The 18,962-nt window shown below is 42.5% G+C and overlaps 1 protein-coding gene across 1 annotated transcript in view; it reads right to left on the minus strand.

Moving 5' to 3' along the window:
• The window catches only part of LOC139375247 (muscarinic acetylcholine receptor M5-like), a 33,133-nt gene extending 15,936 nt beyond the window's left edge, over positions 1-17,197 (minus strand). The window contains exon 1 of the mRNA XM_071116857.1: positions 17,174-17,197. The gene's annotated coding sequence lies outside the window, so the exon portion shown is untranslated. The remainder of the gene's footprint in view (positions 1-17,173) is intronic.
• Between the last annotated feature and the right edge of the window lie 1,765 nt (positions 17,198-18,962).

An 18,962-nucleotide genomic window follows, 5' to 3' on the forward strand; every position in this document is an offset into this window, starting at 1 on the left:
TACTGACTTTCTGCTGATGATACTCATGACCATACTGACTGTCTGCTGAAGATACTCATGACCATACTGACTGTCTGCTGATGATACTCATGACCATACTGACTGTCTGCTGATGATACTCATGACCATACTGACTGTCTGCTGATGATACTCATGACCATACTGACTGTCTGCTGATGATACTCATGACCATACTGACTTTCTGCTGATGATACTCATGACCATACTGACTGTCTGCTGATGATACTCAGGACCATACTGACTTTCTGCTGATGATACTCAGGACCATACTGACTGTCTGCTGATGATACTCATGACCATACTGACTTTCTGCTGATGATACTCATGACCATACTGACTGTCTGCTGAAGATACTCATGACCATACTGACTGTCTGCTGATGATACTCAGGACCATACTGACTTTCTGCTGATGATACTCAGGACCATACTGACTGTCTGCTGATGATACTCATGACCATACTGACTGTCTGCTGATGATACTCATGACCATACTGACTGTCTGCTGAAGATACTCATGACCATACTGACTGTCTGCTGATGATACTCATGACCATACTGACTGTCTGCTGATGATACTCATGACCATACTGACTGTCTGCTGATGATACTCATGACCATACTGACTGTCTGCTGATGATACTCATGACCATACTGACTGTCTGCTGATGATACTCATGACCATACTGACAATCTGCTGATGATACTCAGGACCATACTGACTGTCTGCTGATGATACTCATGACCATACTGACTGTCTGCTGAAGATACTCATGACCATACTGACTGTCTGCTGATGATACTCATGACCATACTGACTGTCTGCTGATGATACTCATGACCATACTGACTGTCTGCTGATGATACTCATGACCATACTGACTGTCTGCTGATGATACTCATGACCATACTGACTGTCTGCTGATGATACTCATGACCATACTGACTTTCTGCTGATGATACTCAGGACCATACTGACTGTCTGCTGATGATACTCATGATCATACTGACTTTCTGCTGATGATACTCAGGACCATACTGACTGTCTGCTGATGATACTCATGACCATACTGACTTTCTGCTGATGATACTCATGACCATACTGACTGTCTGCTGATGATACTCAGGACCATACTGACTTTCTGCTGATGATACTCAGGACCATACTGACTGTCTGCTGATGATACTCATGACCATACTGACTTTCTGCTGATGATACTCATGACCATACTGACTGTCTGCTGATGATACTCATGACCATACTGACTTTCTGCTGATGATACTCATGACCATACTGACTGTCTGCTGAAGATACTCATGACCATACTGACTGTCTGATGAAGATACTCATGACCATACTGACTGTCTGCTGAAGATACTCATGACCATACTGACTGTGTGCTGATGAAACTCATGACCATACTGACTGTCTGCTGAAGATACTCATGACCATACTGACTGTCTGCTGATGATACTCATGACCATACTGACTGTCTGCTGAAGATACTCATGACCATACTGACTGTCTGCTGATGATACTCATGACCATACTGACTGTCTGCTGATGATACTCAGGACCATACTGACTTTCTGCTGATGATACTCATGACCATACTGACTGTCTGCTGATGATACTCATGACCATACTGACTGTCTGCTGATGATACTCATGACCATACTGACTTTCTGCTGATGATACTCAGGACCATACTGACTGTCTGCTGATGATACTCATGACCATACTGACTGTCTGCTGATGATACTCATGACCATACTGACTGTCTGCTGATGATACTCATGACCATACTGACTGTCTGCTGATGATACTCAGGACCATACTGACTTTCTGCTGATGATACTCAGGACCATACTGACTGTCTGCTGATGATACTCATGACCATACTGACTTTCTGCTGATGATACTCATGACCATACTGACTGTCTGCTGAAGATACTCATGACCATACTGACTGTCTGATGAAGATACTCATGACCATACTGACTGTCTGCTGAAGATACTCATGACCATACTGACTGTGTGCTGATGATACTCATGACCATACTGACTGTCTGCTGAAGATACTCATGACCATACTGACTGTCTGCTGATGATACTCATGACCATACTGACTGTCTGCTGAAGATACTCATGACCATACTGACTGTCTGCTGATGATACTCATGACCATACTGACTGTCTGCTGATGATACTCAGGACCATACTGACTTTCTGCTGATGATACTCATGACCATACTGACTGTCTGCTGATGATACTCATGACCATACTGACTGTCTGCTGATGATACTCATGACCATACTGACTTTCTGCTGATGATACTCAGGACCATACTGACTGTCTGCTGATGATACTCATGACCATACTGACTGTCTGCTGATGATACTCATGACCATACTGACTGTCTGCTGATGATACTCATGACCATACTGACTGTCTGCTGATGATACTCATGACCATACTGACTGTCTGCTGAAGATACTCATGACCATACTGACTGTCTGCTGAAGATACTCATGACCATACTGACTGTCTGCTGAAGATACTCATGACCATACTGACTGTCTGCTGAAGATACTCATGACCATACTGACTGTCTGCTGATGATACTCATGACCATACTGACTGTCTGCTGATGATACTCATGACCATACTGACTGTCTGCTGATGATACTCATGACCATACTGACTGTCTGATGAAGATACTCATGACCATACTGACTGTCTGCTGATGATACTCATGACCATACTGACTGTCTGCTGAAGATACTCATGACCATACTGACTGTCTGCTGAAGATACTCATGACCATACTGACTGTCTGCTGAAGATACTCATGACCATACTGACTGTCTGCTGATGATACTCATGACCATACTGACTGTCTGCTGATGATACTCATGAACATACTGACTGTCTGCTGATGATACTCATGACCATACTGACTGTCTGATGAAGATACTCATGACCATACTGACTGTCTGCTGATGATACTCATGACCATACTGACTGTCTGATGAAGATACTCATGACCATACTGACTTTCTGCTGATGATACTCATGACCATACTGACTGTCTGCTGAAGATACTCATGACCATACTGACTGTCTGCTGATGATACTCAGGACCATACTGACTTTCTGCTGATGATACTCAGGACCATACTGACTGTCTGCTGATGATACTCATGACCATACTGACTGTCTGCTGATGATACTCATGACCATACTGACTGTCTGCTGAAGATACTCATGACCATACTGACTGTCTGCTGATGATACTCATGACCATACTGACTGTCTGCTGATGATACTCATGACCATACTGACTGTCTGCTGATGATACTCAGGACCATACTGACTGTCTGCTGATGATACTCATGACCATACTGACTGTCTGCTGATGATACTCATGACCATACTGACTTTCTGCTGATGATACTCATGACCATACTGACTGTCTGCTGATGATACTCAGGACCATACTGACTTTCTGCTGATGATACTCAGGACCATACTGACTGTCTGCTGATGATACTCATGACCATACTGACTTTCTGCTGATGATACTCATGACCATACTGACTGTCTGCTGAAGATACTCATGACCATACTGACTGTCTGCTGATGATACTCAGGACCATACTGACTTTCTGCTGATGATACTCAGGACCATACTGACTGTCTGCTGATGATACTCATGACCATACTGACTTTCTGCTGATGATACTCATGACCATACTGACTGTCTGCTGATGATACTCAGGACCATACTGACTTTCTGCTGATGATACTCAGGACCATACTGACTGTCTGCTGATGATACTCATGACCATACTGACTGTCTGCTGATGACACTCATGACCATACTGACTTTCTGCTGATGATACTCATGACCATACTGACTGTCTGCTGAAGATACTCATGACCATACTGACTGTCTGATGAAGATACTCATGACCATACTGACTGTCTGCTGAAGATACTCATGACCATACTGACTGTGTGCTGATGATACTCATGACCATACTGACTGTCTGCTGAAGATACTCATGACCATACTGACTGTCTGCTGATGATACTCATGACCATACTGACTGTCTGCTGAAGATACTCATGACCATACTGACTGTCTGCTGATGATACTCATGACCATACTGACTGTCTGCTGATGATACTCATGACCATACTGACTGTCTGCTGATGATACTCATGACCATACTGACTTTCTGCTGATGATACTCAGGACCATACTGACTGTCTGCTGATGATACTCATGACCATACTGACTTTCTGCTGATGATACTCAGGACCATACTGACTGTCTGCTGATGATACTCATGACCATACTGACTTTCTGCTGATGATACTCATGACCATACTGACTGTCTGCTGATGATACTCAGGACCATACTGACTTTCTGCTGATGATACTCAGGACCATACTGACTGTCTGCTGATGATACTCATGACCATACTGACTTTCTGCTGATGATACTCATGACCATACTGACTGTCTGCTGATGATACTCAGGACCATACTGACTTTCTGCTGATGATACTCAGGACCATACTGACTGTCTGCTGATGATACTCATGACCATACTGACTGTCTGCTGATGATACTCATGACCATACTGACTTTCTGCTGATGATACTCATGACCATACTGACTGTCTGCTGAAGATACTCATGACCATACTGACTGTCTGATGAAGATACTCATGACCATACTGACTGTCTGCTGAAGATACTCATGACCATACTGACTGTGTGCTGATGATACTCATGACCATACTGACTGTCTGCTGAAGATACTCATGACCATACTGACTGTCTGCTGATGATACTCATGACCATACTGACTGTCTGCTGAAGATACTCATGACCATACTGACTGTCTGCTGATGATACTCATGACCATACTGACTGTCTGCTGATGATACTCAGGACCATACTGACTTTCTGCTGATGATACTCATGACCATACTGACTGTCTGCTGATGATACTCATGACCATACTGACTGTCTGCTGATGATACTCATGACCATACTGACTTTCTGCTGATGATACTCAGGACCATACTGACTGTCTGCTGATGATACTCATGACCATACTGACTGTCTGCTGATGATACTCATGACCATACTGACTGTCTGCTGATGATACTCATGACCATACTGACTGTCTGCTGAAGATACTCATGACCATACTGACTGTCTGCTGAAGATACTCATGACCATACTGACTGTCTGCTGAAGATACTCATGACCATACTGACTGTCTGCTGAAGATACTCATGACCATACTGACTGTCTGCTGATGATACTCATGACCATACTGACTGTCTGCTGATGATACTCATGACCATACTGACTGTCTGCTGAAGATACTCATGACCATACTGACTGTCTGCTGATGATACTCATGACCATACTGACTGTCTGCTGATGATACTCATGACCATACTGACTGTCTGCTGATGATACTCATGACCATACTGACTGTCTGATGAAGATACTCATGACCATACTGACTGTCTGCTGATGATACTCATGGCCATACTGACTGTCTGATGAAGATACTCATGACCATACTGACTTTCTGCTGATGATACTCATGACCATACTGACTGTCTGCTGAAGATACTCATGACCATACTGACTGTCTGCTGATGATACTCAGGACCATACTGACTTTCTGCTGATGATACTCAGGACCATACTGACTGTCTGCTGATGATACTCATGACCATACTGACTGTCTGCTGATGATACTCATGACCATACTGACTGTCTGCTGAAGATACTCATGACCATACTGACTGTCTGCTGATGATACTCATGACCATACTGACTGTCTGCTGATGATACTCATGACCATACTGACTGTCTGCTGATGATACTCAGGACCATACTGACTGTCTGCTGATGATACTCATGACCATACTGACTGTCTGCTGATGATACTCATGACCATACTGACTTTCTGCTGATGATACTCATGACCATACTGACTGTCTGCTGATGATACTCAGGACCATACTGACTTTCTGCTGATGATACTCAGGACCATACTGACTGTCTGCTGATGATACTCATGACCATACTGACTTTCTGCTGATGATACTCATGACCATACTGACTGTCTGCTGAAGATACTCATGACCATACTGACTGTCTGCTGATGATACTCAGGACCATACTGACTTTCTGCTGATGATACTCAGGACCATACTGACTGTCTGCTGATGATACTCATGACCATACTGACTTTCTGCTGATGATACTCATGACCATACTGACTGTCTGCTGATGATACTCAGGACCATACTGACTTTCTGCTGATGATACTCAGGACCATACTGACTGTCTGCTGATGATACTCATGACCATACTGACTGTCTGCTGATGACACTCATGACCATACTGACTTTCTGCTGATGATACTCATGACCATACTGACTGTCTGCTGAAGATACTCATGACCATACTGACTGTCTGATGAAGATACTCATGACCATACTGACTGTCTGCTGAAGATACTCATGACCATACTGACTGTGTGCTGATGATACTCATGACCATACTGACTGTCTGCTGAAGATACTCATGACCATACTGACTGTCTGCTGATGATACTCATGACCATACTGACTGTCTGCTGAAGATACTCATGACCATACTGACTGTCTGCTGATGATACTCATGACCATACTGACTGTCTGCTGATGATACTCATGACCATACTGACTGTCTGCTGATGATACTCATGACCATACTGACTTTCTGCTGATGATACTCAGGACCATACTGACTGTCTGCTGATGATACTCATGACCATACTGACTTTCTGCTGATGATACTCATGACCATACTGACTGTCTGCTGATGATACTCAGGACCATACTGACTTTCTGCTGATGATACTCAGGACCATACTGACTGTCTGCTGATGATACTCATGACCATACTGACTTTCTGCTGATGATACTCATGACCATACTGACTGTCTGCTGATGATACTCAGGACCATACTGACTTTCTGCTGATGATACTCAGGACCATACTGACTGTCTGCTGATGATACTCATGACCATACTGACTGTCTGCTGATGATACTCATGACCATACTGACTTTCTGCTGATGATACTCATGACCATACTGACTGTCTGCTGAAGATACTCATGACCATACTGACTGTCTGATGAAGATACTCATGACCATACTGACTGTCTGCTGAAGATACTCATGACCATACTGACTGTGTGCTGATGATACTCATGACCATACTGACTGTCTGCTGAAGATACTCATGACCATACTGACTGTCTGCTGATGATACTCATGACCATACTGACTGTCTGCTGAAGATACTCATGACCATACTGACTGTCTGCTGATGATACTCATGACCATACTGACTGTCTGCTGATGATACTCAGGACCATACTGACTTTCTGCTGATGATACTCATGACCATACTGACTGTCTGCTGATGATACTCATGACCATACTGACTGTCTGCTGATGATACTCATGACCATACTGACTTTCTGCTGATGATACTCAGGACCATACTGACTGTCTGCTGATGATACTCATGACCATACTGACTGTCTGCTGATGATACTCATGACCATACTGACTGTCTGCTGATGATACTCATGACCATACTGACTGTCTGCTGAAGATACTCATGACCATACTGACTGTCTGCTGAAGATACTCATGACCATACTGACTGTCTGCTGAAGATACTCATGACCATACTGACTGTCTGCTGAAGATACTCATGACCATACTGACTGTCTGCTGATGATACTCATGACCATACTGACTGTCTGCTGATGATACTCATGACCATACTGACTGTCTGCTGATGATACTCATGACCATACTGACTGTCTGATGAAGATACTCATGACCATACTGACTGTCTGCTGATGATACTCATGACCATACTGACTGTCTGCTGATGATACTCATGACCATACTGACTGTCTGCTGATGATACTCATGACCATACTGACTTTCTGCTGATGATACTCATGACCATACTGACTGTCTGCTGATGATACTCATGACCATACTGACTTTCTGCTGATGATACTCAGGACCATACTGACTGTCTGCTGATGATACTCATGACCATACTGACTTTCTGCTGATGATACTCATGACCATACTGACTGTCTGCTGATGATACTCAGGACCATACTGACTTTCTGCTGATGATACTCAGGACCATACTGACTGTCTGCTGATGATACTCATGACCATACTGACTTTCTGCTGATGATACTCATGACCATACTGACTGTCTGCTGATGATACTCAGGACCATACTGACTTTCTGCTGATGATACTCAGGACCATACTGACTGTCTGCTGATGATACTCATGACCATACTGACTGTCTGCTGATGATACTCATGACCATACTGACTTTCTGCTGATGATACTCATGACCATACTGACTGTCTGCTGAAGATACTCATGACCATACTGACTGTCTGCTGAAGATACTCATGACCATACTGACTGTCTGATGAAGATACTCATGACCATACTGACTGTCTGCTGAAGATACTCATGACCATACTGACTGTCTGCTGAAGATACTCATGACCATACTGACTGTCTGCTGAAGATACTCATGACCATACTGACTGTCTGCTGAAGATACTCTGACTGTCTGCTGATGATACTCATGACTGTGTCTGCTGATGATACTCATGACCATACTGACTGTCTGCTGATGATACTCATGACCATACTGACTGTCTGCTGATGATACTCATGACCATACTGACTGTCTGCTGATGATACTCATGACCATACTGACTGTCTGCTGATGATACTCATGACCATACTGACTGTCTGCTGAAGATACTCATGACCATACTGACTGTCTGCTGACCATACTGACTGTCTGCTGAAGATACTCATGACCATACTGACTGTCTGCTGAAGATACTCATGACCATACTGACTGTCTGCTGAAGATACTCATGACCATACTGACTGTCTGCTGATGATACTCATGACCATACTGACTGTCTGCTGATGATACTCATGACCATACTGACTGTCTGCTGATGATACTCATGACCATACTGACTGTCTGATGAAGATACTCATGACCATACTGACTGTCTGCTGATGATACTCATGACCATACTGACTGTCTGATGAAGATACTCATGACCATACTGACTGTCTGCTGATGATACTCATGACCATACTGACTTTCTGCTGATGATACTCATGACCATACTGACTGTCTGCTGATGATACTCATGACCATACAGACTGTCTGCTGATGATACTCATGACCATACTGACTGTCTGATGAAGATACTCATGACCATACTGACTGTCTGCTGATGATACTCATGACCATACTGACTGTCTGCTGATGATACTCATGACCATACTGACTGTCTGCTGATGATACTCATGACCATACTGACTGTCTGCTGATGATACTCATGACCATACTGACTGTCTGCTGATGATACTCATGCCCATAACTATCTGCCTCTAAGGATCCATATTTTCTATCACCACTGGAACATTGTGTTACTGCTACGTCTCTACTTTGCATTCTTATTGTTGTCTGACTGTTGGGCTTATTTGATGGAACCTGGCTATTATAAATTATCCTCAATGTGTCATGACTCTCTCACACACAGCACTACCTCTTCCAAGGCCTGCATGGAAAGGACTTAGAGACTTTGTCAATAAATTCAGGTGGACAACATACTCACAGTTTGCATCTACTGACCTTATTGTTGATGTATGAAACATGGGTAGGTATGCCCAAACACGCTTCAGTCCAGCTTAAACGAAAAAGGGGCAATCAGGTGCTCGGCTGAGGGACTTGAAAATCCCAAAAGACATTCCTTACCCCAGGATACTTCAACTGGTGACTATCATCCATTACCCCAGGATACTTCAACTGGTGACTATCATCCATTACCCCAGGATACTTATATTGGTGACTATCATCCCTTACCCCAGGATACTTCAACTGGTGACTATCATCCATTACCCCAGGATACTTATACTGGTGACTATCATCCATTACCCCAGGATACTTCAACTGGTGACTATCATCCATTACCCCAGGATACTTCAACTGGTCACTATCATCCATTACCCCAGGATACTTCTACTGGTGACTATCCAGGAGAATTAAGAAAAAGGAGTGCTCTGTTGCTGCGTAAATCTGATAGATTTATTGACGGGACAAACAAACAATAGGTTTATGTTTCGGCTTGAATTACCTTCATCAGAGACTTCAATAGGAAAAGGTTGGGAGGCACCTATATACCCTTACAGGGGAGTGTCCCGCTCTTCATGTCACTCAAACTTGTCAATACTGTCAGTAGTAGTAGCAACTATACCGGTCATTCAAACAAGAGTATGATCATCATTCAAGATTCCTACACATACATTCCACTTGAATAACAAAAGACATAGAAATAAACAAAGAAGAATGTATTTACAAAAAAGATAGCTGTTCATTCAGACCATTTGGCTCGACGCAATCTAAGCAGTCGATCCAAAGTTCCTCTCTGTAACAATTTCCTCACACAATTATTGCACCCTTATTCCCCAGAATTTCAAGGCAGAGGCAGAGCCATGATTGGCAATCACATATTCCATATTCTTGTACTACAATTTATAAAGAATTTTATTTTGTATTCTTTATGAGTGTGGGTGGTAGAATACTTTTGTGTCACTTGAGTTGGAACAATGTGTGCAATGACCGCAGCAGTAGAAGTCATTAGGGGGACTTGTGGGAGACCGGTAGAGGGAGCAGGTGCAGGATTCGGGAGCACGCGCTTCTTCTTCTTCATTGCTGGAGTTTAAAACTTCTTATGACTGCAGGGGCAGTATTGAGTAGCTTGGATGAAAGGTGGCCAGAGGTTTCCAGAGGTGCCCAGAGTAAACGGCCTGCTCCGCAGTCCCAGTTGCTAATATATGCATATTATTAGTCATATTGGATCGAAAACACTCTGAAGTTTCTAAAATTGTTTGAATGATGTCTGTGAGTATAACAGAACTCATATGGCAGGCAAAAACCTGAGAAGAAATCCAAACAGGAAGTGGGAAATCTGAGGTTGGTCGATTTCAACCCAGCCCCTATTGAATACACAGTGGGATATTGGTTATGTTGCACTTCCCAAGGCTTCCACTAGATGTCAACCGTCTTTAGAAACTTGAATGAGGCTTCTACTGTGATGTGGGGCCGGATGAGACCTCTTTGAGTCAGTGGTCTGGCAGAGAGCCAGGTCCTGGTCATGCGCATTTCACATGATGGTGACCTGCGTTCCATGGCTTTTCTACAGACAATGGAATTCTCCGGTTGGAAAGTTATTGAAGATTTATGATAAAAACATCCTAAAGATGAATTCTATACTTAGTTTGAAATGTTTCTACGACCTGTAATATAACTTTTTAAAGTTTTCGTCCGACGTTCGGCTGGACCTGCACAAGCATTTGGATTTGTGTACTAAACGCCCTAACAAAAGTAGCTACTTGGACATAAATAATGGACATTATCTAACAAATCAAACATTTATTGTGGAACTAGGATTCCTGGGAGTGCATTCTGATGAAGATCATCAAACGTAAGAGAATATTTATAATGTTATTTCTGATTTCTGTTGACTCCAACATGTCGGATTATTGCATGGTTTGCTTTTTCCGTAAAGTTTTTTGAAATCTGACACAGCGGTTGCATTAAGGAGGGGTATATCTATATTTCCATGTCTAACAATTGTATTTTCATCAACATTTATAATTAGTATTTCTGTAAAATGATGTGCGTCTCTGCAATATCTCCGGATGTTTTTGGAACTAGTGAACGTAACGCGCCAGTGTATACTGCGATTTTTTTATATAAATATGAACTTTATCAAACAAAACAAACAGGTATTGTGTAACATGAAGTGCTATGAGTGTCATCTTATGAAGATCATCAAAGGTTGGTGATTCATTTTATCTCTATTTGTGCTTTTTGTGACTCCTCTCTTTGGCTGGAAAATGGCTGTGTTTTTCTTTGAGTTGGTGGTGACCTAACATAATCGTTTGTGGTGCTTTCACTGTAAAGCCTATTTGAAATTGGACACTGTGGTGGGATTAACAACAAGATTACCTTTAAAACGGTATAAAATACATGCATGTTTGAGGAATTTTAATTATGAGATTTCTGTTGTTTTGAATTTGGCGCCCTGCACTTTCACTGGCTGTTGTCATATCGATCCCGTTAACGGGATTACAGCCATAAGAAGTTGGTTGGCATCCAATATGTTGCATTACCAACCCCAACTGAACTATAGTATAAATTCATTACACTGTGATACAACATGGGAAAAGGGTCAAAATGAAATACAAATATATTAAAAACCACCCTGCCAACTAACTACACACATTAAAAACCCACCACCCTATTCCACTATTTAACCTTAATCTGATCCTACCCCAGACCAACGACCTGAGAGGACAGGACACCCCCACTCACACCCTGTAACTCTTCTGAGGTTCAATCTTAAACACCCTAGTACTTCTCTGCAGCTGCCACCACAACATCTATTTTCTGTGACTTATGTTCCATCTCTGTGGTGCAGTTTACAATCATTGCTATGAATGCTAAGAAGCCAAACTTACTGAAACATATATCACTCATTGGCCTATCCCTCTTATCTGACACAGATCTACTATTCACTCTTGATCAACCCTCCTCTACCTTCTTCATTGCCTCACCATACGACATCTTCTGTTCTACTCTGACCACCTCAACCTGCCTCTCTCGAACCTGACACCTCCGAAACTCAACACTCCTCTGTCCCATGTCCTCCTGCACACTTCCCACATCTTGGAATCTCCCTCCTACACACTGCTGCGACATGCCCATAAACGTGACACCTATAACACCGCAGTGTATTCAGCACAACAGCTCTAACATCATAACTCATATATCCCAACATTACTTTGTCAGGTAAAGACTCCGAATCAAAACTCAAAAGAACAGACTGTGTCACCTCTGTTTCACCACACTCCCAACCGGATATGCATCGCACCAACGGGCGGGCGTCACAAACACCAGGAATCTTCAACTTAAATTGCTCCACCTCCACACTTAACGCTGCCCCGGAAATCCCTCCCCTAAGGAACAAGTCTTTCCCCAAATTGCGTTGCACCGAGTGCCTGCTCCCTCTGATTACGGGTTACCTTCACCGACTCAACAGCACTCACCATCTTTTCCACCCAACCTTAAACCACCCATGGATCACCCTCTTCAAAAATCTCACTCGCACTGGACCAAACGTATCTTTATCACAACCATGTCCATCAATGCAAGGTTCGGGCTCCGAGCTCCTCACGACACCTTTCATATCACTTCCAGAACTCGAACTGGCGTCCGGCTCACTCTGTTTGAACTTGACACCAATATTCCTTGACATACCCTCATACAACAAAAATCTACTCAAATCCTTTTCTGTGCCCCTCCTGACTACTAGAATATCGTAAATATAATATGTGCCACATGACAATATTAGAAAAGAATGGGTTGGATACAGCATTATTAGTGATTTTTTCTTCCCATAAAACCCATAAATAAAGGAGCATAATTTGACGCTCTCATCGCTGTTCACTGGCATTGGAGGTAAAAAGAGCATATTGAAAAAAAGTTCATAGATAATGCAATTTCCGTTCATGTCAAATCAAAACCAGAAGGGGGCAGCAGACCTTCAAGGGTGTGTATCTAAAGTGGGATAGGCCTTCTTTTTACATTCGGCATCACTCCATCAAGCGAAATATAGTATTCTTTCTAACAAATATATCTAAATATATTTCAGGAAGCTATGTATCCCTGGAAATAATCCAAATTCATGTAAACATTACAATTTTGAAAACACGGTAACACTTTAGATAGTCTGTAGAGCATCTACAGATGGACTATTTACAGACTATCAGTAACATTTCAACTATCTACCAGTCCTAGCCCTAATCTTAACCTTAACCCATATCCTAAACCTAACCCTACCCCCAACCCTAACTTTAACCCTAACCCGTTATTCTAAACCTAACCCTAACCTTAGTAAGCAGTTTCTTATCAACAGGTAGTTTATTGATAGTATGACCGTCTGTAAAGCATCTACAGATGGACTATCAAAATAAAGTGTGACTGAAAACATAGCTTGTGCAAAAAAAGTTCTAAGCTAACATGTAGAATTGTTTTAAAATGGTCATACCAAGGATCATTTAGCTATTCGATTTTGAATTTTAAGACCTCCAAAGGTATCAACATTTTTTATAATTTTTGGGGGGGATGAAACATTGAATTTGGCATTATTGCTATTAGCCAATAGAAATGCATTGAATTCACTACAGATTCACTACATGCAACAACAGATAGTTCCCCCAAAAAATCTAAAAGAAGTTTGTTCTGAAGTTTCTGTACTCTACATCTGAGAGACGTATGAAATATCAGGAAAATATATATATTGTTTTTACATGTACTGTATTCATCACCTTCATTTCCACAGAGGGGTCATATTAGTGTGTAGCCCAAACCATTCAGACACTACAGACAGAAGTTGTCAGATGAGGCTGTACAGACTTCAGATGAGTCTTGTGGAACATCCTGGAGCAAAATGGAGAACACTATCATATTCGTGAGAGTCCCATCTCTCAATGGAGTGGCCATAATAGTTTATAGGTCAAACCTTTCTGACGCTAGAGACGTTTTCATGAGAAGACCGATTTTCTGGATGTCTCATGGTCTGACAAACATAGCTCTAGCTCTGCCACCTTTCACTGCAAATGCGGAAAGGCGATATCGGTGGATGAGGTGGATTGAGACCATGAAAAAACATATCTCTGGCTTAAACAACACAGTTTTTGATGGTGATGTTTTATTATGTTAATTAGATAACCTAGGGGCTGCAGAAATAGTAGGCCAAGGGTTAAGCATATTTTAAAACAGGCTTAACGCTTAACAAACACTTTGTATGTTTTTTTTTTACACCTTTAACTTAGGCCTGTCCTAGTCGTTACCTCATATCCCAGCCAAAATGCCTTGCATTGCAAATGGGAAGAAAGCACTTACCATTGGCTCAACTTACCCTCATATTCAAGCTTATAGAGACCCCAACTGATATATAGAACAATCTTAAAATGATCTGCTTTGGTTTAGATATAAGCATCATGAATCCTCTAAAACAATACATTAATGTGACCTATGTTGCTTCGCACTGGGCTCAGACGTCAGATCAATGTTTATTTTTGATTTACATTTGGTTGAGTTGTCAACTAATGTGAATTCAACATGAAATCAGCAAAACATTTCACCATGACATTGGATTTAGGTTAAAAGTTGGAAGGAAAAAAATACGAAATTCCACTACGTTGATTACTTTTAGCAAATCCAATCAGTTTTCCACGTTGATTCAACGTCATTGCATTGAATTTATTTGTTGAAATGTGGAAACATCATTGATTCAACCAGTTTTTGCCCAGTGGCTTACCACTTTTTCCATGTGGTTTCTTCCTTCACAGACTCAATGAAATGATGACCTCTTCCTAAATATTTGGTGAAATTATCCATTTTGTGTGTGGTTTCCTAGAAACATGGGTGGATTAACTTTCTCCTTTGGCTCAATTTAACCCACTCTCCCCTATAGAAACTCTAGTGAACTCTGGTTCTGGTGATATACAGTCTTGTAGAAATCCTTGACTTCTCCCCAGACATGATTCCTAATTGCCTCATAATAACATTGAGGTTCTTTTTGTTCCCATATGTGAGGCTCCAAGGTCTTTACCACTGTCGCATTTGTCATGTCTCCAAGCTTGGCAGATCCTTCCTGTTTTGTGGCAACCTATCCCTGAATATTTGATAGCCTTGTGCCTCAACACATTTCTTTAACGCTCCACCAAGTTTGAGGGCTCTGCAAGGACTCGTTAAAATCACGCTCCACTGCTTAATCCTTTTTTGTCATTTTCATTCAGTCAAAGAGCAGAGCAGGGGATCGAGGGCTGGAAGGGTCACATAGCCCCTTCAATGGGTAAAATAAAGATTTATTGGGTTTGAGTGGTGGAGGAGTGTAACCTTAGGATGAGAGACAGCCTACAGTCAGTTGTACAGTAGCTAGATTTCTTGGGACCATTTGGAGACAATTCCACTGTGTACTAAATTCAAATGAAATGTTATCATTGTTCTGTTGAGTTACAAGATAACAAGTTCTAGGGCTTTAGTGTTATTCTCTTCATTTGCTTTTTGTCTGCACATGCTCATTCTTCTGCACCTGTCCCCTGCCTCCGGGGGAAAACGAGAGATAAAGAGAAGAGACACATGGAAAGGAGAGAGTTGGTTAATTAGAGAAGAATAAGAAAGCTACAAAGAGCCAGATGGATGTGAAAGGATGCAAGACTGGAGGAGGGAGGAAGATGAAGAAAACATGATAATAAGGAAAGGGAGAATAAGATTTTGAGAAAATAAACAGAAGGATACATAGTGGGAGAGAGGTCAGGGATATATATATATATATATGGGATGTACAGGGGGTGGAGTGCACAGTCTGCTGTCAGAGGAGAATATAGTGATGGAGGAAGAGGAAGATTAAACGTGATGAATGGGGAGGAAAATTAAGTAAATGTACAGAAATGTGATGTGAGAGCAAGGTATAGAGACGGTATGTCTCTATACCTTGCTCTCACATCACATTTCTGTACATTTTGTGTGTGCATAAACGTGACCTGAGATAGAGGTATGACTTTTCCATGAGCTGCTACCTCCTCAGGAAAGCTGTCTGTATGTAATTCATCAGTGATTCACTGTAGAAACCTAAATGTGTGTGCTGCTATGTGATACAGTTACCCTACGTGACTGCCTGTTCCTTTTCCACTGTAACTCCTTCTCTCTGTTTGAGCACCACCTAACTGTTCCTTTCATGAAGGTAAAAGGATGCATTAAATATACACGCTAAGACCTCTCAGACGTGCTCGCAGCAGTTTCCGCTCGCCTTTATAGAGGTCAAACTTCTGTGCATATAAAACCCCCAGAAGATTCACTTGTGTTCCTCTAGTTAAAGCAGAGCAAGCCACAGACACATACTCACAGTTGACTTTCACTATTCAAGCCCCGTTGCCTTCAGTGTGACAGCAGGATCTTCTTGATGTGTGAAGATAGATTCTCCCAGTTAATATTTAATCCCTTTGTTTTGCTCTGAACTCTCAAGGTTAATCTCAGGGCTGAAAAGTGTAATCACAACCCTGGGAAAGAGGATGAGGATGAGGTCACAGCGGATGAGAAATCTAACTGACAGTATCCCAACATGCTACAGAAGTCCAGATATATAGATCTCAGAGTGTAGAGTAATATTGTATGTCGGGAAGTAGAAGGCTGTAGTTGTCACCGCTCAGACGTTGACAACAGAGGAGAGGACATCTCTTTCGGAGAGAAAAATTGGAGAAAAATCAGTCAACGTAGCAGTCCAATGAAGAAGATTATCCACAAGTTGCATGGCATCCTTACTTTGTTATTTGTGAATTAACCAATGCTCTAGAGGAGTAGAGGAAGGTTTCTGATGAGGAGAGAAAGAGAGAGAGAGAAAGAGGAGGGGTGAACTTTCCCCTGAACTGCTGTAGACTGGCTGGTGACGCTCACTCCCTTTCAGTGAAGTTGGATCTCAGTCAGTGTCTGTGGCAGAAAGGAAAAGAGATGATGCTTGATCCCTGCTAATACTACTGTCCTCCCTGACAGACACAGATGTAGCTGACGCTAGCTGGGAGGAGAAATTCCCATAGGGCTGATTGGTTCATCATGTTTCGGGACAGTGAGCATGCAGCCCAGCCACGGAGCCAAGAAGAGAGGGAGGAGAGAGGGGTGGATCTGAGGGGAGGTTTGGAAGGTGAGAGCAGAAGGGAGAGGAGGGGTGTGACTGGGCAGGAGGGGAGGTGGAGAGGGGGGGTGATGGTTTATCTGCATTTCTGTGAGTAAGCACAGCTCTAACGAGCAGAGCAGAACCGTCTCATACAGAGTGAGCCCGTTAATTAGCCTTAGGGCACAGCTATTGTCTCCTCCCCAAAGAGCAACAGGGAGACACAGCCCAGGTTATCAGCCATGATTGGTGTCTGTGTATTGAAACAGCTTTGGGTGAGCAGCGCCTATCACTGACTCCAACTGTAGCTTTCTGTGCCGCTCCATAAATCCCACTGCTTTTCCCCTTTTTACAAGCAGCGTTGACCTGGACTGGCCAGATAAGGATGTTGCTGAGGCTACAGCGTTTCTCCATGGGACCTTTGTCTGTGTCTTTGTGCGCCCGCTGGGTTTTTAACTAGATGGGATACAGCTTATCTCAGAAATAAAATAGAAAGCATGAACTGTATCCCATCTAGCCATGTCCCGGCTGCCGTGTGGAGAAGCATTTGTTGGCATTATTAGTAGGGAAAGGCTAGGGCTGTGGCTGTGGCAGGGCTTTATCAGAATAAACCCCTTATGTCTTATAATCCTGACGATAGGTGCTGATCTCTCCCATGTGGCCCCATTAAATCACCAGGGGAATGACACAAAGAGATATTGACAAGCACATTCAGAGATGGAAACAAAGATATCAGTACATCACATAGAAACATAATAATCATCATTATAACAACGGTTTCTTCAGAAGGTCAGTGCTGTATAAAGACTTTCAAATAGAGCACTATTCTTTCTTTGTATGTTTTACTAGTTCCATCTGGAATAACATTGTATAGTTCCCTGGTCAGAAAATGCTTATTCTGGAATTGTACCTATTATACATATATTGGTCAGCCAAGACGACGGTCGTTACACACAACTCCGTGGATGGAGATGTGCTCTAACTGGCTTTCAGCTCCCTGAGGGCAGAATGAGCTTACCACTGGCCC

Source organism: Oncorhynchus clarkii, chromosome 19, assembly GCF_045791955.1.
Source record: "Oncorhynchus clarkii lewisi isolate Uvic-CL-2024 chromosome 19, UVic_Ocla_1.0, whole genome shotgun sequence".
Classification (NCBI taxonomy): domain Eukaryota; kingdom Metazoa; phylum Chordata; class Actinopteri; order Salmoniformes; family Salmonidae; genus Oncorhynchus; species Oncorhynchus clarkii.